Source organism: Manacus candei, unplaced genomic scaffold (genome assembly GCF_025592945.1).
Source record: "Manacus candei isolate 608988 ecotype Guabito, Panama unplaced genomic scaffold, ASM2559294v1 h1tg000048l, whole genome shotgun sequence".
NCBI classification, from domain to species: domain Eukaryota; kingdom Metazoa; phylum Chordata; class Aves; order Passeriformes; family Pipridae; genus Manacus; species Manacus candei.
Window position 1 is genome coordinate 1,093,113 of NW_026138096.1, and position 26,311 is coordinate 1,119,423.

Consider the following 26,311-nt stretch of genomic DNA (forward strand, 5'->3'; position numbering starts at 1 on the left):
AACTCTTTGTTCCTGTAGATTGGTAATTATCTCAGTATATGTTGGGGTGCTGGCTTGCACTAATCTCAGCAGGGAGCAGGGGAATTGGAAGTGGTCTCATTTTCCTGGTGGTCAGTGTCTGACACAGGTGTGAAGCCCAGGCAGGGCTTTCCTGAATTGGCTGTCAAGAGCAGGGGATTCTCAGATTTTGGGGAAGAAATCTACTGTAAGGCTGGGAAGAGAGATGGGTACAGAGCAAGCCTCCAGCTAATAGTTTTCTTATCTGTTTCTAGCTAGGTTTGAAAATGCCTAGCAGTGTCCTGCTCCTGCTGACCAGGTGATGCTGGCAGCCTGGGTAGCCCTGGGCTCGCCCTGGATAGCACTGTGCACTGAGATTTAGGTGACATAGGAAAGCATTATGCAAATTTGGTGCCTCTCTAGGCAACAGGTAACATTGAAGAAACTGAGATATTATGATGAAGCAAAATGAAAGACAGGAAGACTGTTGAATTAAGAAAAGGGGTGGAAAAGAAGATATTTTAAGGTGTAACAGGTTATAAAGGCTTCACCGTGTTTTAATTACTGGAAGCTAAATCTCTGCAGTAACTTTTTAGACACATTCTACAGTTTTAATTAAGTAATTAGGGAGTTTGATGAAAAATACAACGATTTTAGAATTTAAAGTATTCTGGAGAGTCTATAGGCAGGGGAGTCTTTTTTTTCAGGTGTCTCCATATTATATAATGATTAACCTTGAATGAAATGTTACAGGAAAGACTGAGAGCTTTTATTCATGAGTCACAAGCATAAAACCTGACCCAAAAGCTCTTTGTAAAAACTCTGCCAGTGAAAAAACTTTGTCAGTGTGAAGCCTGTAGCACTTAGGTCAAAATATGCATTCAGGGATCAGGTAAGGTGTAGCAGAACAGCATTTACCTCTTAGAAGGACAGACTTAATGAGCAATAGCCACAGAAATAAGCAGAACTTCTGTGTTACAATGTGTTGAACAGATAATGCAGTTGCATTTAGGTTATGTGTGACATTATGTTTCAGATTGCTCACAGTAAGGTCTTGAAAGAAACGAAAATGTAGTACAAGAAAATTAATACTGCTATCCTTGTAGCTGTTACTTCTCCCATTACACACTGTGTAAGGTTATGGCCTTATGAGTGTGATGTCACAGGATTTTCATACAAAGGATGAATACAACCCTACAGGAAAGATATATGATGCTCTCAGTCTCTTGAGCAGCTGTTGGGTTTGGTTATGGAGATGGGAATCCCAAGGTCCCCAGGTCAGCACTAGTGCAGAATGTGCCTGTAGAAGTCTTAAGGTCATGTTCCCATAATTAAGTTGTTTTAAAAAATACTGTTTAAAAAAACACTGTTTAAAAAAACTGTGTGGATATGCTATTGCCACACTGAATCTCAGTATGTCTTTCTCAAGAAAAAAACTTTTCTCTCCAGCCACCAAACTGAGGTTCTGAATCTACATTTCTGTAACCTTCACTTTGAGAAGAAGTGTGGGTTTGATGGTGTGTATATTCACTGAGGTAATTTTTTGTTTGATTAGTATTTTTCACTATGAACCCATATGCCAACAGTCTATTTATTGCTGCAACACTGAACATGTTCTGCTTGGGATATCAAAAAAACCTCAACTAGTACTTCCAGGATCTGCCCATCTCTCCCAACCAAAGTTCCTAACTGTTGTGAATCAATTACTTCATGAAAAGTATGTCAGGTGTTCCTTGTCTCCAACTCTTCTCTTTGAGAGGTGTTCTATTTTATATAAACGTTTGTTTGCTCTTGCCTTCTTTTTGTAGTGAACCAACTCGTTTTATCCGAAAAAAAGTAAAAATGTAGTTTTGGGGACAATTCACTCTCATAAAGGCAGTATGGATGAGACTGCACCTGATTTAGTTCTGTGTAGCCTATATGGCCCTCCAAGAGTGTTGCAGAAGTCTTTACATACTCCAGCACCCCACACATTCCCTCACTCCAGGATACCCATATCTACTCTTCACCACCTCCATAGAAGGCTGTAAAAGAACTTTGAGCTGAAGCCTGTTTCCCTCTAACAATATTTTCATTTTACACAGTGAGGGCCCAGAGGAGACCCAGTGTAAGTACTACTTGACAGACACATGGCCAGTCTGCTCTAGAGGCATGTACCTCCAAACAGTGGGGCTCAACCTTCTGCTTGTCCATCAGGCCCCAGCCGCACTTGGCAGTATAGATTCAGCTTGTAAAATGCTTCTTGTTGAGGTCCCAAAGCAAGAACCTCACCCCAGACAAGATGGAAATCTGGGATGCTGCTTTACAAAATAATATTTGTATAAAAAATTTTGTCTTTGTCCTTATGAGGTCTTCTGGGAGCTATGGAAACTGCATGGGAGGTGTTAACACTGTTCAGAGGGAAGAGTCCTTCAGCTTTTTGAGTTATAAAGAGTAATTCCATCATGAATAACATAAACTACCTAAAATCTCTTCAAAAGCATATCTACTCAAACATATGAATACTGAATAAGCAATATAAACTCTGTGCTGATAGCATGCATTTGGTAGCAATCTGGTTTGTTATTAATGAATCAGTATATTTTGCTCAGTGGGGCACAAAGACACATTTAATCTTGAAATATCATTTGTGTTGTGTTATTTTGTGGCACATTTCACCTCAAAGATTGCTGCATTCACTTCATCTTGAGTAGAAGGTCTAATCCATCAGTTAGTGCCATCTCATTATAGTTCCATCAGAGGCACCTAATGACTATGGATACCTAATACAAGTTTGTGGGTGATTTCAAAATGTGGCTCAATGCATTCGGGAGGCATGAACAGCTCTCTTATATCTGAGAAGACTAAGAAAAAATGCAGAAGGAAAGAGGAGCTAAAAAAAAAGCAGGAAGCAATTAGAAAGAATAACTGTGGCTGCTGGAAGAGAGTATTTCAAAATGGCAATATAAGTAAATCCTTCAGTAATTAAATATTTAAATATTTTTATGAATGAATATGTATTTTCTGTTACAAATATGAAATTACATAGTAATTATAATTATCTCTACTTATATCTATCTCTATATTATCAATTTTATCCACAGATCCATGTTTATATATTCTATATACACAAAGATATGTGGATATAAATGTGTGCATTCTTAGAATCCATGAGAATTGTGTTTTTTCATCACTAAATACAGACAGTTCTATGTTGGAATTAATTTTCTATTACAACTGCACAAAAAGCATTCAGAAAGAGAGGAATTCACTACTGAGCCAAGGAAAAGGCAGAATGTTATACTGAAAAAAGATAGACTGCTATGGTCAAAGTACTGCAGAAATGTCAATGTAGTTACAAAGAGACTGACACAGTCCAGTTTCTTAGTTTTATTTGAGATTACAGTTCTTCATAAGAAAAATCTATCTCTGTATTGCAGATTTTTGTGGTTAGTCTGGGCTGGATGTTAAATCAAAATAAAACAAGCAGAACTGCTGGGAGTTTTGCACTTAAATGTGAACCCCACTATCTAGCTTATTTGGGGCATTGGTTGGTTTTTTTATTCCTTCTGGTTGCAGTTTCCTGAAGACATTTGGGAAATGATTATCACTTCTCTGTCACAGTATATATGTCTGACTTCTGCCACAAACTCTGTAGTTTGAGACCAAAGCAAGTGCAAGTTACCCAGAAAAGCTATGTAGTCTCCATCTGTGGAGGTTTGCAAGGCTTAGCAAGGCAGCAGCACAGCTCTCGGGCTGGTAAGAGACCTGTTCACAGCAGAAAAATGGTCTTGAACTCCCAGAGAGGTCCCTTACAAACACAGTTTCTGTGATTCCATAAATATGTTTGACTTGTGCTACAAACACTCCAAGTACTGGGAAAAAAACACCCCAAACTTGTTAAAATATTATAATAATTCCAGCCGGGGAATTCCGACTGTTTTCAATTTCTTGTTAATTTATTCCTGTGCTATGAAGTGTTTGAAAACCCTGAAAATAAATGTCTGACTCACAGAAGACATTTCTATGAAAAACTACCAAATTTACAAACCTTTTTTTTGAAACTAGGAATTTTAGACCAAAATGAAAGTAAACGCTGTCATAATTTAGGATGAATGTCAGTACTATGCCAGATTGCAACATAAGTGAATAAATGGGGGATGAGAGCAACACAGCAACAGTATAATTAACTCAGTTTAGCATTTTTAGGGTTTTGCATCAGTAGCTCTAGAAGGAAACAGACAGCTCTGCTTTTTGGCCACATCAGTATGCAACCAGAGATCAGCAATAACCAGTGAGCTGAAAAATACAGTTTTTCCATGCACACATCTGCTAATCTGAGGCAGAAGGTGTTTGGCTTCATACCTATGGAGTTTGGTGTGAGCTCCTGGTAGCTCTCAGAGGAGAACGACCACCCTTCTCATCACCTTTGTTCTGCAGCATAAACCTTCAGCAATTGTTTAGAAAATGGATATGAATATCTTAGTCTTGGGAAGAGCTAAAAGAACATTGATCTGAAGGTTTATTCAAGCCTTTGGATACGCAACACTTCTTTGCAGTAAGAATGTCCTGAAAACAGAGCTAAGGACATTTCCAATGATTGCTTTTATATGAGCCAAATCATGGTTTTGTAACAAACTCACAGCCTAGAGCAGCAATGTCAATGTTTGAGGTTTTTCTTTAGCAAAGAAGCCTACTCTAAAAATGGTAGGAAAATAAATTTGTAAGTGGGACTTCAAACTGCTTTACTGTGCCCTGTAAGTCTTAGAATCTTTACTGTTTGATCAATGTGTAAAAAAAAATAGTCTATTGAGGTCAATGGGATGTTTTCCTAAGCAGGAAGTTGGAAGGATGGATGGTGCAGGACACCTGAGAGCTTTATCTTTAAAAGCATTGGTGTTACTGAGGATCCTCAGGATAGGATTTCAGATGCCTTAACTGAGAAGATGTTTGGTAATACTCATATGCTATTCCTCTAGAAATTTAGCTTTGTAACTATGACTACTTACTACTTAGAGAGAATCGGAGGAAGATGGAATCCATTTGCATGTAAAAGTGGAATAAGGTCGTTAGTTTTCATGAATTTGGAGTAACTACAAAAATCACCAAGCTTGCTGAAGCTTCGTTAGTCTACCACACCGTAGTGGGTTTCTGTGGCTGGATTTTGGGGGGGCGGGGCTACAGGAGTGGCTTCTGTTAGAAGCTGCTAGAAGCTTCCCCTGGGCTCCAGGATGGGCTTCCTGGCACTGACCAAGGCCAAGCCTATCAGGAGTAATAGTAACGCCTCTGTGATAACATATTTACGAGCAGAAAGGTATTGCACAGAAAGAATTCCAGCCAGGGAAGAGCAGAGTGAGAACATTTGAACAACAAGGTAGACACCAAGGTCAGTGCAGAAGGAGGGGCAGGAGGTGCTCCAGGCACTGGAGCTGAGGCCCTGCAGCCCGTGGTGCAGACCATGGGGGAGCAGCTGTGCCCCTGCAGCCCATGGGGGACCATCGGGGTGCAGAGACCCACCTGCAGCCCATGGAGGAGCCCATGCTGGAGCAGGTGGATGCATGAAGGAGGCTGTGACCCCGTAGGAGGCCCAAGGTGGAACAGGGCCCAAGGTGGTCCTGCTGGGGACTGCAGCCCGTGGAGAAAGGAGCCCACGCTGGAGCAGGTTTTCCCTGGGTAGGACTTGTGGCCCCTGTGGGGGACCCACGCCAGTACAACTCATTCGTGAAGGACTGCACCCCATGGAGGAGTGACCCACGGGACAGCAGTTGGGGAAGAACTGCTGCCTGAGGGATGGACTCATGCCAGAGAGGTCCATCAAGGACTGTCTCCTGTGGGAGGGACCCCCAGGGGAGCAGGGGAAGGACTCCTCTCCCTGACAGCAGCAGAAACAACAACTGACCATAACTCACATCCCCCATCCCCCTGCACCGCTGGGGGGAGAACACTGAAGGAAGGAGGGGTGGGGGGAAGGTGTTTTTAAGTTTATTTTACTTCTCACTCTTTTGCTCTGATCCTCTTAGTAATATATTTAAGTGATATCCCCACTTTGAGTCTGTTTTGCCTGTGATGGTGATCAGTAAGTGACCTCTCCCAGTTCTTAACTCATGAATCCTTAGCTGCTTTTTTTCTCTCCCATGTCCAGTTGCAGAGGGGAGTGAGAGATCGGCTTTAGTGGGTACCTGGCATCCGGCCAGGGTCAACCCACTACACAGGTTCGTAATACACTGTATCACAGAAAATTAGCTCATAAGTCACTCAAAGCTCAGCTCAGTATTACTTGGCTGACCACACTTCATTAGCTGCAAAATTCTTTTATTTGTTTTGTGTTTGGTTTTTTTTTTTAAGAACTTTGAACAATGATTTGTTGGCAGATATATTTGTCTCCCAGGGCGGTGAGTTGCATGGGTGTAAGTGAGGGCAGAGCTTGGCTCTAAATGACTAAAACGCTATGCTCCCTTGGCTGTGAGATGCCAAGGCAGTATATAAAAATAACAGAGAGCATGAAAACTTCATAAGAAGCAGAAAGAGGGGTCTGAGCTAACCTATCGTGTCTCCTCCTTCCAGGGGGGCCTGCAGAAAGGTTTCTGCACCTTCAGCTGGTCTTGTTTAGCTGGAGTACACAGACCAACTCAGAGGTGAGGGTGCACGGCTGGGGAAGGTGCCATGGTCAGAAACCAACAGCAGTTCCCCTACTGACCAAACAGGCTTTGCTGACACCTTGTATGGAGAAGGGTGGGATGGACCATGTATGTGGGGGGTCCTAGATCATTGCTTGCCACCTTTCCAGGTGTTGTATCCATGCTCACTGCAGTTTTCCTGCAACATGGCAAGCAGATGGACCTTCTACATTTTGGATAAGTTATAGCTTCTGTAGTATATTGTCATGGTAGCAATGAGATGCCCTCCCTGAACAGTACAACTGTACACACTGCCTCATAGAACAATTCTGTTTTCATTCATTATACCTATTGAATGTTTTAAAACATGTAATTTTTAGGTAAACTGAAAATGGAAAAAAAATACAAGTTGGGTTCAATATAGAAGAGAGGCAGTTTAATGAGAGAGAAAAGCGAACACTGCAGTTTTTAAAGCACAGGGGAAATTTAAGCATGGAGTACTAGAAATGGGATTTCAGTCTTTGTTCTTAATATGTGTTGCATCTAAAAATTCCATTTGTTCCACTGTTCTTCAGTGCCAGAACTAAGCAAATAGTTTGCAATAAATAATTTAACCTTTGAATTTAACCTTCATCCCTGCTCATGGAGTCCCCATGTGCTGGTTGTAGCAAACTTATTTGTAATTCATGATCATGCAACTTTTAGGGGTGAAGGGAAGTTGGACATATTTATTATTGTGATGTGCCAGTGTGATATGGCACTCCCAAATGATCCCAAGGTATTGCTTGTCCTCCTTGATCTGATGGTTGCAGCAGGATGGTGAGGACACAAAGTGAAAGCAGTCATTTTGAGATGAAACCTGAACTTCTCCTTTTGAAAAGATTAACATCTTGATGGTTTTTGCGTGGGAAGGTTGACATGGAGTTACTAGGAGAAACAGACAACACTATTTCTGACTGAGTCTGTAATTCTGACTTGCTCCAGGGTTTGCATCTAGAGGGGACACTTGGAAACAGGGCACTCTGAGACCTCTTCCAAAATAAATTTCACCTTTTACATTGCATTGTGAAATGGACCTTTATGTCAATGAGGAAAGTAAAGGATTTCCTGATGCCTCTACTACAAAGACAGGTCACTTTGAGTTGTGTTTTTTGTCAGTATTCCATTCCTTGCTCTGGTAAAACATGTAGCTATGATCTCACCCTGAGAGATTGTTGGCTTTGCCTCAGAGAGAGACATTTTTTTGTCATAAGGAGTTACAAAAATTTAGCTAAGAAAATGTCCCAAAATAGTTTCCCATACTGCAGCTCAAAGCATGCAGAAGTAAGCTGTGAAGATTACTGCAGAGCTCCTTTTCCAATGAGAATGAGAGAAGAGCAAGCTGTATATATTTGACATCATAAAATACTACTATGGCAACAACTTGCTGTTTATCTTCTTAACACCAATTTGTAAGGAAAAAGAGTACAAAAATGAGAAATCAATTTATATTTTATCTGCTTTTCTTTTGATGGGTAGTTTTCAGAATTAAAAGGGGAAGGTTTGGCACTGCCAAAGTACAGAATCAGTGTTTCTCTGGATGATTACACTGGAAAAAATAATGCCTTGCTCATCTTGCTGAGAAACTACAAAGTTTTGAAGGATCCAAATAGTGCACAGAAGTCTGATGTATCTTCCTTTCAGTTTGGAGATGGGAATCAGCAATATTTAGAATGGGTTTGCAGAGTACCAAAAAAAAAAAAAAAGAGACAGAAAAAGAATGTATTTTAATTCTACATGCAGATGGGAAAAAGCACTAGATTAAAACAGTAATAAAATATTATCAATCCAAAAAACAATGAAATGCCTAACACAGAATTTAATTGATCTCTCAGCTTGAAAAAAACATGTAGGTTTTTTAATCAATAAGCACTAAGTGCTTAAGAATTCAGGTAGGTTTCTTACAGGCATCCATAAGAAATTTCCCTTCAGCCTCAGTGACAGATAGGTATCACAATTTTCTGGACAGTGAGGATTGAAATCACAGAAATGGGTCTTTTTATTTTTTAGAAATCCAAACTCAGCTGCCATGAGGTATTAAAAATTCCACTATTTTTTCTTTTTTAAAAAAGTAAGGAAGTACTTAAACCTTAACAAAAACTTGAATCCTTTTTTAGAGGTATGAAATAACCACTTAAACTACAGAAATGTTTTCCTTGTTTTTCTATCTTTATGGCCTACAGTTTTCCTTTTCTAAAAAATGTGAGATGTCTTTTATTAATTGCTGTCTTAAGTTTTCTCTCTTCATTTATTTTAATCCTTGACAACAACATACAATTAATTTTCTAGGAAAATTGGACAATAGGAAAAAGGAAAATTAAAAACATCCGCACATTTTAGTGCAGCAATACTGGCATATGCATAAGCAAATGCCAGGCTCAATGCACAGTTCGAGGACAATCCTTTTGTGTACTACATGAACTTGTGAAATCATTATCCCAACAATTAACCAGCAGGATTAATGAGACAGGGGAAAAAAAGAATAGTTGCTGGCATTCAGTATGTGCAGAATCTAAATGTCCTCTGACTTCATTTATTTTACTTTACATCTTGCTGGAATGTCTTCAATCTTTTAGAAAGAGAGGCTGCCGTGATTCCTGGCCCAGCTATTTTTGTCTGTAGCAAACATTAGATTGATGTTGCCATACTGTCCCAGCTACCATTCTCTTTTTCTTTCCAATGAATGCACTAGGCTCTTATTAAATAAATCAAAATTAAAAAAAAAAAAAGTGGGGGAGGGAGAGAGGCACAAATCAAACGAAGCTGAGTGGGCTCTGTTTGCAGGCTATAGCCTTGCTCCCACTGGGCCCACGCAGCACGTGCCCTTTTATCTTAGTGCCTTTAAGCTATGGTGGTCTGTTCAACCTTCTGGGGCTACATATGTCTCTGCGCCAGGATAATTGTTCTCAACAGCATGAGCTTAACTCTATCATCCCTCCTGGCTCTTGACTTACTGTAAATTAAACAGTGGCTCTATGAAAAAAAATGAAGCTGGGAAGTTTTGGCAGCTTTTTAAGACTATTTTTTTGAAAAACAGAACTTATGGGTAGTGTGGAATATTTTTCTGGTTTCTTTGTGATGAGATGGAATTAATTTTAAATATATCTTTGAATTTTTTTTTTTTTAACTCTGAAGCAAAGAAAAATCAGAGAGAAATTAGATTAATGAGGAAAAGACTAGACATGGACAGAAAATATATGCATGGAAAACATGCAGGAAGCCAAATTCCCATTTAGAGTTTGCCAAATTACCCACAACTTCTCTTTCAAAGCCCTCCTAATAACTCTCTATTGTATGCAAAGCTTATAAGAATAGAGTTAATAACAGTGTATGAGTATCAATTACACATTACAGATGTAAATCTTACAGGCCCCCTCTACTTGGTAGGAAAGGGGCTTGTTTTTGACAGATTGCCCTGTCAGCATGGAGAAAATAATAAAGAATAGTAATAACAGGCAGAAAGCATCCTCAGTTCATCTAGTTGCTTTTTAACTACTTGTTCTAGTACTCAGGCAAAACAAAGTTTTCACAGATGTTGTCATCCTGATCTGTACTGCAAACGTTCTTTAACCCCTTACAGTCCCTTGAACGTCTTGTTCTTTTTACATCATCTTTGTCTTTTCAAAAAGAAGAACCATCAGGAAATTTTACAGTTCCTTTGCCTTCACCCTAGTGCCTTTCCTAGCACGTATTTCAGTATAAATTAATGTTTTTGAACAAACTTATGTTTAGTCAGATGACCTTTTACCAGAACCTTTTAATGTTGGTTTCCATATATTCTTCTCTCTCTACTGGAAATACCTGCTTTGAAAAATTGATTTTATTTTTTGGTAAAAGCCAGAAGGAAATTTTTTTTTTTCAGAAGAATTCAAAGAATGGAAATAATTGAGCCATAATTTTAATGTTCTTTACTGGAATCTGTCCAAACTGGGGTTTAAGTCAAACCAGCTATCATCATGTGAGGTTTTAGCTCTGTCAGCTTAGCAATGGCAATTTCATTGTATACATTAGTGTATTGCTGTGTGCAGGGGCAACAGTGCTGTTACTGCTCAAGATTTTAAGTCTTTCCTGTAGAACAACTATGATCTCTCATAAAGACTTTGTGTTTTCTGTATTTATGATAATTGTTTTACTTAATTTACTACAAAAAATGACTTAGTTTGAAAAAACACAAGTTTACTTCAGAAAAAGACGTATTAAGATGCACAGTTATACTGCAGCATAGTAAGGTTCTTTACCAAACAATTTTTCTTTCCTGATTATACCCTAGGTCCTTTGCTGGGCTGCAGAGGCCCCATGTGGAATTTAGACAATGTATAAGTGGTGCCTCTGTGTGTTTCTTTGAACTCAAGACTATCAGAAAGTCTGTGTGTCCTTTTCAGTCTTTTTACACCTGAGATTTGAGGTTAAGCTCCAAAGGGAGCTTTACCAAAAGATCTTGAAGTCTGTAAGAGATTCTTGCCCAGGTTACAAAATTCTTAAGACCTATTCACAGTTTGAAACTTTTTTATCCCCCAGGTCTTAAAAAGGGCTGTGTTGGGCTAAGCATCTACCCTCCAGGTCTTAAACAGTGTTGCATAAAACCTAAAATAGTTCTGCTCACAAAGTGAAAAGGTCTTCTGGAGATGCAGCTTCTAATTTTAAGTAGTGGCTACTGACCCTTCCTATCAAGTTATAATTTCTTTATTAGTCGTAAAGACTAAAAGTTCATTATCAACTCTTCATCACACTTCCTATGCTGATATCTGTAAAATCAATGTGTTTCATTACCAGGCTTGTAGTAGAAGCAGTAAAAACTCTGTTTCACTAATTCACTGCTATCATAATGGCATTCACTATAGAAATCTGCTGTAGATGTTTACCAAAACATATCTTTATTACAAGTATATACATACTTACTGAAGTATGTATATGACAGTATGTCCACAGTTAGTGCAAAATAAACTCTGGTGACATGATATGTTAGTAAAATATCTAAGTCTACCATGACTCCTGCACACTGACAAGCTGACCAAGTTGCAGTCTCCAGACACTGATGATCCCAAAGCTGCATAGACCTTCCTCTCCCCACACCTCAGCATCAGTAGCCAGCCCCACACTGACATATGTCTGAGAGTGACCTAGTGTGATCCCTTTGTGGGACCTTCAGAACAGGGTGTTGGGACATGCTCCTAAGGGATTTGAGGAGGAGCTGTTAAACACTTTAAAAAAAAAACTGGAAAAGGTAACATGACATTCCTTTGGGCCTAAAGCAAGGAGGTAAAAGCAGGACTCAGCCTCTCCTGTTGTCGTAGTCACAGTTCAATATTTGTACTATTTGTGTGCCTGGACGTGCAATCTGAGCTGACAGATACTCCTTGCTCCTCTCCATCACAACATCAGAGATCATGCAAGCCTAGCAGGAAGGCACACAATCTCTCAGGTGTTAGCTGAAAGACCAATCTTTTACCCCTGTCTTATCACTTATCGCTTATCACTTACCACTTATCACCTAATCACAGCAGATGAGGTCAGAGATCTGCAATTAGATGTAGGTTTCCTCTGCACTAGTCAAGCAAAATATTCGTGCTTAGCGTGTAACACAGATCGGTTTTACTCTGCATATTTTCTATAAACCGTTTTTTTTCTGAAGAAACATTTGGCCTCGTAACTTCACACTTTGCCGTGTGCGTGGAATTTGGCGATGTGTCCTGCGTGTAGTCTCTTTAGGTCCTCTCAGTTGGCTTTGTTTAAGTATCTGATTCATAGAACAACTTTGTACTTTTGGGCCTGGTGCAAAACCAGTTTAAGTCAACACTAAAGCAAAGGCCTTTATATACTCTGCTTCAGGTCTCCTTTCCCCATGTCTCAGTTTCTTGGTCCTTCAGTGTTTTTGAGGAATAAAGTTCCCCTAATAGGCTTTCTGGTCCTATTGAGAGCCTAGTTTTTAAGGACTCCTTTATCACTTATTTTCCTGAGATAAAGGTAGACGAAGTGCTATAGTAGGTGTGTTCATAATATAAAATGCACTGAGCAGAGGCCAGCTACAGAAATGAGCAACACAACCTGGAAGCAACTAGAAGAAAAGGGAACAAATCATGACTTAACCTATCCATGGTGAAAGCAATCCTGGAAGACCCCAGCAAATGGATTTATTAGTTTCAGAAAGTGGAGCTGAGGGTCCAGCAATCTGTGTTGTTCCCAGTGTCTGGAGGCAGTGGGGGCTTTTGCTCTTTGCTTGACTATCAGGTCCTGTCACTCTGGCTCAGACTGAGGACCCTACCCTGCAAGGGAGCCTAAAGGGCTGCACTGACAACAGAGGGACCTAAAGCAACAACAGCCTTCACGTGCTATATAGAGACAGGTTTCTTCAACAATGCAGAAGTCTCCATGGTGCTCTGCAGATATACCCTGTACCTCGGGGGACTTTAAGTATTGCAATTCATATGGGAAATATTTTTTAAAAAATCTGGCTTTCTGTAAAACATGGTGCAGGAACCAGGAATTTCTAAGGCTTGAAATGCTTTATTCATGTTCTGTCACAGGTGTTTGGTGTGCGGTGAGACGATTCAGTCCGGTGTAGTTGAAATGAGATTATGTGCTTACTCCTATGGACAGGATTTAATCACTGCCTTTGCCTCCAGAGGAAGTTTTCCTCCTCTGAGTCAGTCTCTTTATGGGGGGTCTCAGTATGGATTTGTACATGATGTTTTAGGCATTCACATTAAACAGTTCTAGCCCAAATCCTTGTAAATAATAATAGTTTTCTAGAGTATAACTGAAGTAGTAAAACTTATATTTTAAAAGCTATCTGGGACTCAGCCAAAGTATTAAATAAATAAATAAACAAATAAACATTTACACATTTAACTATTGACCATACTGAGCTTACTGAGAGGCTAAAAATGAAGGAAAACATCCCCATAAAACAAAAATCCATGCTAGGCCAGACAGAGAAAAAGAGGTTGCAAAGTTGCAATACGGAGAAATGAAATAGAGACTCAGTAGATAGTTAAAATGCTACTCTTGTCTCTAGCAAGAAACCTGACTACACAGCAGTAAGAATGCCTCTTTATTTCCAGAGCTTACTAAAGCTGTGATAGATGTGTATCTGGAATATATTTCTTCTTGTGTGAATAGGCTACATATCACTATCATTAACAGTAACTCAGCATGTTTATCACAGTGCATTTCAAGAAGGCAGGAAAACACACAGGTTACTGTTCTAATTCTGAAATCAGTCATGAAACCATCAACTTACTCATTGTTTTTAGTGTAAATTTCATATTTCACAAGTTTTTTTTCTCCTTAGAAATGGCTTATGCAAAACGTAATAGAAATATATTTGAATGCCATGCCTGAGTCTTGGTAGCATTTCTACAGCTCAGTCCAAAGTGAAGAGCATTTCTTCACTTGAATATGTTGTGTTGACTGAATAATGTGTTAGTGCAGTCAAGAATACAGTGTTTGTCATCCCCGACACTTTGAGAAGATATTTGCTCAAATAGAGTTCAGCCTAGTTCTGCAAAATATTTATTGCTAGGCCCATATTCACTATTTGTGGATAAGATTGGACGCCTCTATTCTTTTTGAATTTGTTTCCTCTACTGCACTGTTCAGGAGTCTCACTATTTTCAGCATCCAGATTTCATATCAGTAAGTAGTAATTACCTCCCTGAGAAAATCCCCTCTTGTCCTGATTGAGGCCGTGTCATTGCAGCAGAAATGTTATTCAGCAGCCACTGGGCATCCTTGGTAGTGACATCTGTTTGGTTGTCTGGTGAGGGATTGAGGTATAATCAGTCATATAGGTGTTGAATAGTATTGGCTTTCTGACAGACCATCAGAATGGTCATAGAAGCAGTTTAAAAAACAGCCTGTTTGTTTCTGCCACCCAGTGATGTCTGGCCATCAGTTTTACTTATAGTATTGTACAAAGCAGGACAAGAAATTACTTCCAAGACAGAAAAATAATATGCTAACAGGGGAGAAAAAAGAAAATGCTTTGCCTATCAGATTTTTCTTTATTGATTTACGAATGATCAGATGACTAACTAATCTGTGGCATCGAGCAAAGAGTTAAATCTCCCATCTTTTCTAGAATTTCTAAATGTGATTGCCTAAGATGTAGATGAAGGTAAGGCAGAGCTTACAATTCTATTGTTATCAGTTAGTGAATAAAAGATGAAGATTAGCATGATTAAAGAGAAATGAAACAGGGGTTCAGTGGTATTAACTCAAGGGAGTAATTCTCCTGGACACTACTGGGACTGTGTCCATGGCTGAGGACAGAAGAATTATGCTCTAAGGAAAGTAAAAAGCAGAGCCTGTCTAACCAGCCCTCCGGGGGAATGGGAGTGATTACAGGGCGTGCTGTTTTTTCTTGGTTTATGGGCATAGGCAACCACCTGGAAAACATGTGAAGGACCCAATGCAACTGGCATCAAATCTAATGTAGCCGAGTTCAGACTAGCAGGTGAAGATTATGTCTTAGTGTTTGCAGAGCTGAGAGTGAAAGCGAGGACATAGCTACTGATGTTTTGTGTCTCAAGAGCAAGACCCACAGCAAAAACAGGGTTAGTACACTTAATTTTCACAGAGGGAAGATAATATGAACAAAGGAAACTGAAGTAGGGATTTGGTGGATACAGCCTAGGCAAGAAAGCAAGCAAGAGAAATTTGGGGGGTTCATCTCATATAACTGCAGGCACTACACTACAGATGGCTATATTTGAGTAAGTCATCCAGACTCCCTTTAAAGTCAGTAGAAATAAATAGTTGCTTTTAGAGTGTAATTCATCTTAACTTCAAGTAAACGACTAAAATGTCTGAGATTAATTGTGCCCCAGAAGTGTCTGTTTCTCTGCTTTAACCATGCAGCGTTGCTCAGATGAGGCTGTGCACACCATATATTGAGGTATGGATCAGACCATGAGGTTTCAGAGGGACAGCAGGAGCAAGAGACTGACACTGCACTGCCCCCAGAAGGGTAGTGCTTCCCCATTCAGCTCTCCATAGGCAGATATGGAGGAAATCTGCAACTAACCCAGCATTTCTCCAGAAATTTTAATGTTCATCTTTACTATCATTCGCTCAGTACCTCCACCTCTACAAACTGTATATAGAGGAAAACAAAACAACAGAAAAGCATATAATTCCTTCTTGAATATTATATAATAAAAAACTCCCTTTAAAACATAAAGACAGCTTCTAAGCAAAACAGCATTTCAGTACACATTTTTTTAAGTTAACACAATTTATTTACATGTAGACCGGTGTATGCAACAGCCTTCACTGCTATAAAAGGGGCTGGGCTCAAGCCACAGCCTGGAAGCAAATGTTTATGCAGTCGGTTCCAATGGTTTCACTGCAAGCTTTGCCTAATGAGTTCTCCAGACTTACTGCAGGCACCACACTCAGCTGAGCTGGTGTCCAGATTTTAAAGCTGCTGGACTTGAAAAAGTGCAATAAGATCTTAAAGCAAGGAAATTCAACCTCCAACAGATAGCTAGTATGATGTATTTATTGCACAAGTACAGTTAGGACCCATTAGGGTCTCCATCATATTGAGAGGACTAAAGAAATGGCAGAGGAACTGTTACTTACTTGATGTTATGAACAGCATAGGCAGTACCATACACTTCCAGAAATAGAAATCATAAGAAATTTATTGTTCTTTTGGTAACAGGAAAGCTAAAAAAATGTTTTTCTGACACGATTTCTGAAGGTATTTCTGGATCTGCAACTATATGTCAGACAAACCCAAGATATTACAGGACCCTTGAAGTAAAACTACCTGATGATACCATTAAGGAAGATACTATACTTCTTTGCTGTCCTTTTCTTTACCACTTGAGTTTAGACTTATCTATTATATAATGCCAAAGCATTCTGAGTTATATAGTTCAGATGTGTTTTCTGTGACTGATATAAAGCTTCTGTAAGTGATAAAAAACTGGTGAAGCTGACATGACAAGTAAGAAAACTCTTACATGATACTTTCAGAAAGTTGTACTTCACTGCACTGTGGATGTTACTTTCCCTTCAGTGTTTGTTTAAAAACCAGTAAGGAAGCTGTGATTCTTTGGGCCTTGTTTTACTAGATATTTAGCAAGAACTTAAAAACCAAAGGTCTTTTCACTCCTCTGTTACTGTTCTGTGAGAGGTAGTAATGTGAGACAGTTTCAGCCTGAAACACTACTAAAGAACTGAATATTTATCTCTTCTGAAAGAATTGAATATTTAGCTCTTCTGACTTAAAGGGAACAGGAATATTTTAATGAACACTGTTACCAGAAAGAGAATTAAAATGCATAATAATAAAAGCTAGAAAGAAAAATATCACCCTCTGAATATTCTAATCTTAAAAGTTATACTGGAAATTATGCTCTCCAGCCTTGCCTTCCTGCTTCTCAGTAGTCAGTTGGAGCCTAAGCTGGAGATCACACCTATACTGCTGCATTTAAAAGCCAGTCTAATCCTTCATGAATTTATATTTTTGGCTCTCAGAACTTCCTTCAGCCATGATTTTTACAATTTATGTGTTGTTCAGAAAAGTACTTCCTTTTGTTAGGTTTAAGTCTGCTGTCTAATAACATTTTGTATGATGCATTGTCAATACGTGTTACTTCTGCAACTTTTGCCTGGTAAAACCTGATTTTATAGACCTTATTATATTTCCCCTTACTCATTACTTGAAGAGTCATACCTTATTTAGTTTCTCTTTCCAAAAAAGTAATTCAATAAACTGACTTTCATTGCTCTTTTCTGTATGTTTTCTAGCTCTGCTATATAATTTTTGTAATAGTGGGACCAAAAATGCACATAGGATCCAAGAAATGATTGTACCATTGATTTCTACAGTGACATAATAATTTTTGCTCTGCTTTGCTCTTCATTCCTGTTCTGACAATTCAGATGATGCTTTTTGCTCTTGTAACTGTCACTAGGCACTGAGCTGACATTTTCCAAGAGCATTCACAATGAGTCTAAAATCTCTTTCCTGAGGCTTATTAGGTAATATAGAAGTTCTTGAAGTATACATCCTGTTAAAATTGTTTTTCTCACATTCACTGAATTTAGTGGCAACAAATTTAATCTCATGTTTAACCACTTGGGTGGTTGGTGCTGTGAGATGTAGTAATCCACTAAAGACCGACTTTGCCATCTCACTATCCTTGTTGTTTTTCACTGCTCCATCTGTAAAACCTATCAATCTCTGTCTATTTACCAGTGCAGTTAATTTTTTTATTAGCATGGCTTATCTGAGGTCTTGGTGTAAATTGCTTCAGGGATTCCTTTAACATATCTTGCTTTACATTGTGACTTTGCCATCATTGTGTATGCTTAGTCTTCTGAGATCAGGACAGGAATCGGAAGACCTGTTTGAACGTTTTTTTCTTTCAGTAATTTTTTTCTTTTTTTTTTTTTCTCACTCTTTTTAATTTTAAATCTTGAGTTGTCATTTTATGAGGCGGTACCACGAAATATAAAATAATAATATGGGCGTAAAATCCAATAATTCGTGAAATGGTTAGAGCATTTAATAAAGAGGAAAGTGAGTTAAATAATGATAGACTGTTTGTCAGAAAGCAACTAAAAGATGACACCAAAGTGTCTTCCATATACTACTCCTGGCACCAAAGTTGTAGAAGAGAAAACAAGCTGCAGCTTCCCCCTAGAAATAACCTCCACTGACAGACAAAAAAATTCCTCAGAACCTGTATAATGGTACATAACAGAAGCATTTGCTTCATTCCTCCATGAACAAGCAGCTTCTTGAACTATATCTTTAAATTTAAAATTGTGAATATATCCAAATTTTCTGAGAATATGATTTTTTGAGTCAAAAAACCTTCTTCCTGATAAACTAGGATTTGTCTGAAACCTGCCATTCATAAAAAACTGAAATTTGCAGGAGTTTTTCAAAACTGAAATGTTCCTTATTTGCTGTTCTTGCTGCTGTTCTCCCCTTGTCAACTCTGGAGAAATTTTGAAAAATTCTATCTCCTTGGTTCTTATAGAGTGGGAGGTTTTGGTACTGCAAAAACAAAGTCATTGCTTGCCTACACTATAATGAAAGCTACTGCATGAAACATGACTATCAAAATTGATGATGGCATTATCTGCGGCATTTGGTTTTATATTTAATTTTAGTGACTGTACTGATTATAAAATAAAGAGTTCAATTATAATTATATTTATGCATTCAATAGGGAAAATACTTTATTCACTGACACTGTTTCCTTGCTTTTGCACTGACATTTCTGAATCAAAAAATAGTTGTGAATTGCTGGGCCTGATATTCTGTATGAGAAATTAAGAATAACTCAAGAGAAGTACATAAAACCAATATAATCCTAATTTATCTCTCTGTCTGTTCATGCATATTCTCATTCCAATGATTTTTTTCTTCCTTTCTTGTTTTTACTCCCCACTACAATTCAACTTGGGGCAATTTTGTATACCTATAACTAGCAAAAAGAAATTATATCAAGTATTTCTAGGAAAAAAATATGTAACACTACATCAAGGAGAGAGAGCAGTCTCATATGGAGGTAAAGTAGATCTACATTTCATTCTGCTCTAAATCACTCTCCTCTACAAACAGCGTTTTCCAGTGGGAAATTAGCAGTGTAAAAGCTCAGTGGTACTGAGCTTCTGCATAGGATCGATTCTACCTCATCTTCCCTGTTCTGTAGTGTTTTGGTTTTTTTTCCAATGTTGATGATAAAGTTTTCAGAGGATGTTTCCAAGTGTTTCTGCACTGTGAATATCATGTTTCTAACAGTGGAGATCTTTATCTCCCCTCTTAATTTGCTCCTTCAGGTGGTCCTAATGTGTTCTCTTTCACTGTCTCTTTTTTGTGTGATTCCACACTTAGCATTTTTCTTGCAGTTTCAATTCCTGGATTATGTGACTATAGGAAAATATCTTTTGTATAAATAAAAAGCAAAATTTTTTGTCAGTCATACCTGGAGAGAAGAAATGAAAACATAATTCAGGTATATCTTGAAATGTCAAAACTCCCAACTGTTTTTGAAAGTCAGCAGGTTTTGGAAACATAATTTTAAGGCAAATTTCATAATTTTGAGAAGTGGGTGAAGATATTGAAAGAGGTCCTTGGACCTGATTACAAAGTAACTGTTACAACTGAACTGTTAACCATCAAGAATTTTCCAGTGTTTTAGTTCCTTCCCTAAAGGGACTCTAACACCAAACCTACTGGTTTCGAAGCAAGGATGAGTGTAGGGAAATTCTGAGCTTTAACCCATCATTTTATTACAAGATTCTAAATGTTAAGCTTCCTAATGAGCACAAAGGTTGTCACACTACCGTATGAGGTGGTTTTTGTTTTGTTTTGTTTTATTCTTCAAATGTGGAGTATAAGACTTTCATTTTTAGAAGACAAGAAACACAGAGGGCATTTTTCATCCAATCAAAAGGATTGTAACACTTTATACTGTCACTTCTGTGTCCGTTCAAGTTTTTCTCTGGTATTGCAGTCTTTTATAGGGTACTTTTTCTTTATTCTGTAGTGGGGTAGCTTCCCAAATGTCCTTCCAGTTTTCTATTTAAGAAATGTGTGAGATGAGCAGATTCTGTAGCTGCTAAAGCTATTTATTGTTTTCCTGGATGTGGATTATGTTTCTTTTGTTGCCTGTAAGAAAGCAGTCATGGAAAGAGATAATATCATCAATTAATATTTATGAACGGATAGTTTTCTTTTAATGGTGAAATCGATCCTTGTCCCTAGAACAGTTTGTTTTACTTCTAAAACAAAACAATGAGCAGGATTGCCAGATAGCTTTTCAGATTCCATAAATGAAAAATATCTGCTTATTAACTCTGTTTTTTTTTAATCTAGCTTTTGTATCTTGTTCTTGAATCAGTTACAGAGTGTTCAGGAGAGGTTACTCAGTAAGTTTCTAGTTTTATCATATTCTCCTTGTTTGTGCAATTAAGTTTAAAACCTATTCCATATTTCACTGAAGGCTATACATATAGATGTGGCTATGGATATGTGCATCTGTGTGTGTTTATTTATGGAATTGTCAGTCTGCTGAGAATTGCCTGTGACGTAGACAGATTTATTTATCTGGTTATTTGGAGCATAGTTTCAAAATAATTGCCAGGTGAGATTGAGATTTTATTGCTAGTCCTCTCTATTTCACAGCTTTGCTGAAGTGGTTTAATTATCAGCTATTAGAGGTGATAATTCATGCACCAAATCTGAAGAGATCTTTAAAAAAAAAAAAAAAGAAAAAAACCAAAACACTCAGTGCACTAGCAGTGCTGGAGAGAAGAGTTCTGCTTGCTATTTACACCCCTTAAACTAGCTTTTGCCATAGCAAATAAGCCATGCTATAGTGCTCTGCCTCTTTGGTAATTTCTTTTTTTTTTTTTTTTTGGTTATTTTGTCCTTCAGGTTGTTGCCGAAGGTTTTGTCAAGGGGCTGTTGGCTGGCAGGCTGTGTGTCACCACAAACGGGGCTGCAGTGGAGACGGGCACGCTGCCCCACCCGACCATGGGGCCTCTGGGCAGAGCTCGGTACCACTGGTGCCTGGCAAAACACAGGCCTGTAGTACTAAGGCTTTACACAGGGGATGCCTGTTGGTGCTTTGTCTCACTATTGATGAATACATACAAAAGTGCTGACCCTTAAACTCTACTTCGAAGATAAAGTACTTGGACAAGGTGTTTAGCTGAAGCTGTTGGATATGGGCATGAAACAGGGGGAATGCCACCCCCATGGGAAGATTGTCATGAGGAATACACAAAAGAGCAGGAATACAGCTGTACTTTGAACAACTATTTTGAAATCATGGCACCAACGTCTATGCATGGAACTATGTTGGTCTGATGCTTATGAACTTAAAAATAATGCCACGATCTTAAGACATTGTGTCTGTTATGACGTGCAGACTGATAGGATAATACATGTGAATAATGACCTTTCTTTTTCTCAAAAAAGGAGAACGTCTTTGCATCCATGGCTCCTCGAACCAGGATGGTCCAGGTACCTTGACTTTCTCTTGTTAGTTTTATAAATGTGCACATTCCCTGAAGCTGCATACTGCTCTTTCCTCCCTTGTATTCTTTCTCTGCTTTTCTCTGTTTACAAAACAAATGAAAAATTTTTTTGAGAGCTAAGGAGCAGGGTGAGTGTCTTTGTAGATTACAGTTGCTTCAATTAAAATGCTTTCTGTGTTAAAATAATAATGCTTTGCATAAGAAAATGTCTTACCTGGAGAACAGTTAGTATTTTTTCTTTGCTATAAGCATTTTTATGTAACCTTACATAAACATATAATCAAATAACTGTTATAGTTAATATCTTAAAATTCTTACCTAATTTTAAATGAAATATCTTCCATTCTAAGCTTCCATTAAAAAAAAATAATGTTGAACAGTCTAAATCTCAGACAGCATTCTCTGAGTTGTCCTGGAATTTCAAATATTCAAAAATATGAACTGAAATAAGAAGAGAGAAAGAATACTAAAACAAGATCAAGAAGTATAAAAGCTGAAATAGTTTATACTTACACAATAAAATATTCTAGTTAAGAAAAATAAGATGAAAAATAACATAGAGGGAAGAGAATAATAAAGATATGTAAAAAGAAAAACATTTTAAAAGACCAGGAAAAGAAGCTAAATGTATTATTTATATTAAAAAATAAAGTAATTAAAATAACAAAGCCAGGAAAAATCACATGATTTCAGTTTTAAATTTATTGATATTTTGTATTGAGTTACCTTGTTTTTTTTAAAATCATACATATTTAAAACTCTCAATTCCCTCTTTTTTTTTTTTTCTATCTTACAATGAAATGATATCTCCCCTCTGAATCAATCTTGTATTATATTTTAAACTATGGTTTAAAATAGCATTCTTTATTTCTCAGTTTTCAAAGTCAGTGGAACAGTTTGTTACCGTTTTTGTACTTCTGACTAGCATTTGAGAGAAAGGGACTGTACTGAATGTCCTAATGCTTCTTCAGTAACACCAATGACTCCATCATCCTGGAGTGGCAATTGAGGGAATTATCGACAGACTAGAGGAAACACCACAATTGACACGTTTCTGTAGTATTATTGAAGACAATGAGGCAAATTATGCCCTTGACATTAAACATAAATTACATGTGGTGCATTTTTTTCTTATAGCAGACAGTGGAATTCGCTAAAAACCCTGTCCATATTGGATGATACTGCTTTGAGTGTGTTGTAAAGGGGTAGGGAAAAGGGAAGCAGGGAAAAAGGAGGGAATTTTTAGAGTGCTTCTATGGATAAAAATACAGTTTTATTGACTCATTTTACCTCAGATGAGTATGTTGGGAGGATTTTTAGTTTAGCTTCTTACTGCAGCAGATGGGGATCCCAGCTGCTTGTTTCTTTCCATCCTGACAATCTGGTTACATCACTTTTCTAGCAGCTTGCATGTCGAAGGCTTTAATCACAAAGAAAGAAGCTAGAAATATCCTTTCTTTAGAAAACAGAACTGAAGATAGAAATCAATTTCCAGCTTTTCTTCTGATTGGGTCATTGGTAGTGATGATACGTGCTAAAGGCATAGGCTAGCTTTGTTAATAGAAAAGTGATCAAAGTATGGACACTTTGCTTCTCATTAACGTCTATAGACCTCTTCTCCTACAAAATATGAATTACCATCAGTCCAAGTGCTTTTCCATCGGACTGGGACAAGGCAGCCTTTGCATCTTTAAGTTCCACCTTGCAAATTCACTCAAAGGTAATTGGACAATGTGAAGTGTACCAGCTCAACCTCTGAACCTCTTAACCCAAAAGCTGTCATGACAATTTATTTTAAGGGAACACTGATATTAAATTGCAGCACTGATGACTGTGACTCCCTAACCAATTGCGTTGAGAAACTTAACTTTTGCTCTTAAATGAGGATGGATTTTTCCTAACCTAATGAGGAAAAGTCTAGATAGTATTGAATCGGGGAGGACAACCTGAAATATGGAAGGATTTTGAAGAGTGAAAGAAGAAATGGACAATGAATAATTTTGAAAAGCTAGACACTCCAGTTTAGAGTGTTTTCTCTGTTTGGAAAAGAAGACATAAAAAACCCAACTGCAAGACAGTAGACTGTATTGTCATGAAGCTTTGTGGAGCAGAATTTCAAAGTATTACAGGCGAGGTTTTGAACCGTTCTTCAGCTTCACATATGAAGTGTAGTGAATAGTCAAAGGAGTGAAATCTAAAAGGTTTGTTTAATGAAATTTTTTCTGTAGGACCTTGAGAGAAATGAGAGGAAACAAAGCATAAACTGCAGTAAGAAGAAAGATATGAAATTAAGGCACTTATCTACTGATACCAAGAATCTCTGTCTGTCTCTTTCATTACATTCCCTTTTCATGCTAAGCAAAACACTCAAACCAAACCTTTTATGGTAACTTATGAATTAAAAAAAAAAATCATTTTTCCCTCCATTTTCAAAACATTAGTTGTGGTAAAGCATCAGAGGTTTGCTTTATGAAAGTTCTGTGGAAGTTTCGTGAGTTAAATTGACAAAATCTGTTTTGTACGTGGCAAATGCTATATAGTGCCACGTCTTCTGAAAATAACAGGTGTTAGGTGCCTTAGAATGGGCACTCAAGGTCGGTGAAGATTTTGACTTCTATACCTCTGTGCTGCTCTGTCAGTGTGTTTAGCTACCCAGTACTGAGCACTGGCTGGAATCACAGGCGGAAAGGAGCAGTCCTCTCTCCAGAAAATGTTTGAATAGTGTGCAGCGTGGGGCCACATATTAAACAACTCTCCATCTCCATAACACTGCTTCATCTTCTCTGAGAGGTATATTGGGCTTTAACTGGATGAATGCTACTGCTATGAGTGCAGACTGAGTGCTAATTCCTGAGGGGGCTATTGGTAGCCTCTTTAGAGCTGTAGTAAATAATGATTAAGTCCATGAATTATACAGTTAATGCACTGAGGCTTGTGTTCTCTGTATACCTTACCTTGCATTGTAGCTGGACCGTTATTTACTATACTACTCTGTAGTTTCAAAAAAACATTTAGGCAGCCTTTTACTGTGAAGAATCTCACAAGTGCTCTACCCAATTTCCTGCAGCCCAAAGTGTAGACAGTTGCCCAAAATTTGACTGATCTATTCCAACATTCTTTACTTTTTCAGCCTGGGAAGGAGTCTCATGGGATCTCCTTTGCAGCAGAGCCAAGGTTAGTTTTCCTGTGCTATTTCACCACTTCCAGTTCTAACCTGAAATGGAAAACATGTTGGTACATGAAAATTTGAGGATGTTTTCCAAACACTTTCTCACTAACAAAAAGGTGCAGTCTGAGCTCAGATTAGATTCCAGCCTCTCTGCTCATTTGTCTTAGTGAAAGAGTTGTCTCTTCTGCTAGCATGATAAATCCCTGCAAAAGACAACATAGTCTACAGAAGCAGGGTATACCTACCTATGAATAGGGAATCACCTTACCTAATTTTTCAGTTGATTCTCTTTTCTTGATAAGTTGTCTATGTTCCGTCTGCAGCCAAAGGAGAGAGAGGAGTGTTTTTAAAGGTGATTCATCCCATTCCGAGTGTTTAATGTAGGTGAGTAAATTGCCCTCTGGAAGTGCCTGTCGCTCGCTTCTTCTCTCTGCACAAACTCTAGAGGGAACCTAAATAACCAGTTTAGACTAGACAATTTTTAGATGAGTGAAGATAAGTGTGATGACTCCTATCCTCAGGTGTGCATCTGCATGAGAGAAAAAGTATAGGTGATGGGAGAGATAAAACATGGGCACAGTTTAAACACGATATGAGTGTTATCTTACAGTCTCTCTGTATGTGTTTGCATGGCTACTCCGTGTGTGGTTTTGTTTGTTTGATTTTCTTTTGCTCCAGGATAACCACAAAAAGGGGATTCAGAGGAAATGACATTTCAGGTATCAGCAACAGGTATCACTGCCAGCCATTGGATACTGCTGAATATCCATCCAGAGGATCATCACCTTGGAAATCTCATGAGTAATACTTCAAAGCACAAACTGCCATCTTGATGCACGGTGCCTTAAGGGTTCAGATGGTTTAGAAGTGAAATGGCTTCCATAATTTCTGTGATTTACATGTGAAATTGATTTCATTGGATTTATTTGGTCAGGAGGCACAAGTGTTTTCCCAAGGAGTATAAATAAACATGTTACTAGAAACTGAGTAGATGTGATGAACCATAAATTCAGGAAGCAATGGATGAATGTTAGCAAATTTTACAAAACTGCAGCTATTTTATAGGGTTTTGATTTCCTGTATCAGTTCATGGTAAAGAAAGACAAAACATTTATAAAGGACAAATCGGATGAAATTTTGGTGGATGCCAAATTCCATCATTTTCAGAAGTACATTCCTGTTCTTGAAATCTATTAATATTTTGTGCTTGAAACCTAGGCACATTGCTTCCTTGGACTGATAATTTTCTTTGAAATGTTAACATTTATTATTTATCAATGCTTCCCATTAAAAAGCCCGCTTTTCTCCTTCAGTTATGACAGAGCAAAACTCAAAACTATTACAGTGAAGCCTGTCATCTTCAGCACCTCTAATTGCTCAGCCATGGCCTGTATCTCCCCATGCAACAAAGTGTATATACATAGACAAAACGAAGCAGTATAAGCTGCTGATGCACCATGTGGCCTGAGTAACCTACAAGGCACCAAGTGGGGACATC

At 38.1% G+C, this 26,311-nt stretch overlaps 1 long non-coding RNA gene across 1 annotated transcript in view; it reads left to right on the top strand.

The window, feature by feature from the left end:
* The window catches only part of LOC127476076 (uncharacterized), a 203,157-nt gene that overhangs the window by 110,495 nt on the left and 66,351 nt on the right, over positions 1 to 26,311 (top strand). The window contains exon 2 of the long non-coding RNA XR_007906466.1: positions 21,586 to 21,630. This is a non-coding gene — a long non-coding RNA (uncharacterized LOC127476076). The remainder of the gene's footprint in view (positions 1 to 21,585; positions 21,631 to 26,311) is intronic.